Source organism: Cryptomeria japonica, chromosome 11 (assembly GCF_030272615.1).
Source record: "Cryptomeria japonica chromosome 11, Sugi_1.0, whole genome shotgun sequence".
Lineage (NCBI taxonomy): Eukaryota > Viridiplantae > Streptophyta > Pinopsida > Cupressales > Cupressaceae > Cryptomeria > Cryptomeria japonica.
In genome coordinates this window covers 734,519,205-734,522,055 of record NC_081415.1, presented here as the reverse complement: position 1 = coordinate 734,522,055, position 2,851 = coordinate 734,519,205, and the positions used below count along the sequence as shown (strand labels likewise).

Here is a 2,851-nt window from a genome sequence, read left to right as displayed (position 1 = left end):
GTATTATATAATACATATTATATATAATATAATATAATATAATATTAAATTATATTATATATTATATAATATTATATTATATTATATATTATAATATAATATAATATAATATTATATTATATTATATTATAATATAACATAATATTATATTATATTATATTATATTATATTATATTATATATTATATAATATTGTATTATATTATATATTATATAATACTGTATTATGTTATATATAATATAATATAATATAATATAATATTATGTTATATTATATTATAATATATATAATATAATACAATACGTATTATATAATATAATAATATATTATATATTATATATGTTATTTAAAAATAATTTAAGTGTTGAAATTGGATATCCGATTTTCTGAGACTTTTATATTTAGACAGCGACAGTCCCGTGAGTCATTTTTAACTCACAGGTCGCGCGAATTTGTCAAAATCCAATATCTGCTCCATTTGATATCCGGTTTTTTTGACAAAAAAATGCTAAAAAATTGATTTAGAGGTAAGAATTTTGTCGTTTTGAATCATTTTCATTCATTTTTTGTATTTTTTGTGAATGTTTATTTGATTTTTCATTGAAAATATGGTTTTTTTTCATGAAAACTAGGTTTTTTTAAAATCAAATACCTAATTGTTTAAATTTGTTAACTAAATTTAATTGTTTACATTCAATCAGGTTAAAAATGGGAGATAACAATGAAAACACTGACCAACCACAACTGCAACAACCAAACCCTCATTTGCCAAACCCCCCCTCAATTCAAGATTTGATTGCACAAAATTTGAATGAATTGAGGGGGATTGCAGAAGTATATCGTAGGATCCCTCGTCTAAACCCATTGTTTGATCCTCTCATGTCGATCGTAAAAAGTATGGAAACCATAACTGAGGAGCACGATGCCGCCCTTTTGTGGCAAGATTCTATGAAGGAAAAATATGCAGATGGCTTGTCATATAAGGATATCAAGGATCTTGAGATATCCAAAGCTGAAATCACCTCATTGTTTGTCAATCCCCGTACTGGTCAGCCTGTAGATCCCCAAAAAACAAAACTTTCTACCAAATGGTGCACAAATGATGGGATTGTGAAAATTTTTTGGGATCGTTGGTGGATGGTTTTCGACAAACCACCCAACAACAATCTTGATATCCTCTTCTATTTCATAAAAAAATTGTATGCTAAGTTTGTTTTACAGAAACATGTGAACTACTTTGACATCCAACCTTTCCAGGGTGTAGGTTTAGGTATGCCCCAAAATAGACCTGGGGCAATCAGAGTAGTCTAGGGCCCATATGTCCCCCCTCCTCCTGTTGATCTCCCACCTACAGTTTAGCATCCTAATATCATTTGTGAGGCGGCTTCATGGACCATATCGGCTATTCACTCTTTGAGTAGCCTTTTGGTTTCTTAGGCTTCGTTAGTAGCTCAGCCTACTTTTGATGGTAGCGGTGCATCGGGTGGTGCTGACATGTCATCCTCAGCTCCACACATATGCGTACCACATAGTTGTGTCATGTGTGGGCACGTATGCTTGGGTCCAGTTGGATAGCCTGTTGATCCTATTGTGGACAATGCAGATTACGAGGTGCATGAGATGCATGATGCACCAAAGGTTATTACACAGACTGGAGGATACCCTGGGGAGTCCTCACATGCTAGAGGTGAGGAGGCACCGTCATCATACATTGATGATGTATTGGTAAGATTTGTGTTTTCACAGTTCATGTTATATTTTAATTAAATATTTATAAATTAGATAATATTAAGTACTAATTTTTATTTACATGGTCTATTTAATAGTTGATGACTGAGGATGAGTTGAGACAGATTCAGGAGGGCACCTTGTCGGCCATTTCATTTGGCCTCGATAGCTTCACAGTACATATATTATTGCACCTAGTCGTTTGTATTTTATTGTACATACATGCTCATCATTTATATTTGTATTAATTAGATTATGTAGTAACTTGCATGTATATCTTATTTTACTCTTGTAGGGCACAAGCAGCACGAGTGCAGTGCAGTGCGATCTAGGATCTGGTAGTGCAATTGGAGACAAGGGAAAGGTAATTGAATGGAAACATGATTGAATGAATAGTTTAAATAACTTATAGTGGCTATACATGTCTAGACATAGATTGATAGTTTCATATACTTGTTGTGTATATATACAGAGAATCCTTGGCTTCACATCCTTGATGACTACACCCAGTATACTTGAAGAAGAAGAAGAGATGCCTCGAGTAGATGTGTGTTTATTTTATTTTTTGATTAGTAGATATAATTTGTTATTATCAGTGACAATTATATGCTAACTTTTATCAATGTCATGTTTCTAAACATATGTAGGTTGTTTATGAAAATATTCAAAACATACCTCCTCTACCGAAGACATACATCAAGAGTCCTGCAAAGCTAAAGAGAAAATGTGGAGATGAGGTAAACATGAATAGTTCAATTAAATAGTTCATTTTTATGTTAACTTTTCGAATGTGAATTATATAATATAACTAATATTAATCATGGTTTGTTTTTCTTGTGCAGGATCCTTCAGAGCCGAGCATTGCAGTGAAGAGGATCGATTTTGATGATCCATCAGTAGTTTAGGATGTTATAGATAGTTTTGGGATGCTTACATGTCTAGTTGACATGTATATTTTATATATGGACATACATTCACGTATTTAGACATACATTTTGTTTCAGTTGGTGTTTATGCCATATTTGTGTATGGACATACATTTGTAATCATTCAACATTTTTATATATACAGAAGTTGATATTCGATCATATAAATTGTTGCTCATTTGTGTGTGGTGTTATCA

The 2,851-nt window shown here is 31.6% G+C and overlaps 1 long non-coding RNA gene across 1 annotated transcript; it reads left to right on the top strand.

Annotated features, from left to right (window-relative positions):
* Positions 1-2,031: 2,031 nt before the first annotated feature.
* On the top strand, positions 2,032-2,588 carry LOC131053267 (uncharacterized). The gene is made up of 4 exons (XR_009107633.2): positions 2,032-2,092; positions 2,201-2,275; positions 2,376-2,465; positions 2,571-2,588. It is a non-coding gene; the product is annotated as an uncharacterized LOC131053267 (long non-coding RNA).
* Positions 2,589-2,851: the final 263 nt, after the last annotated feature.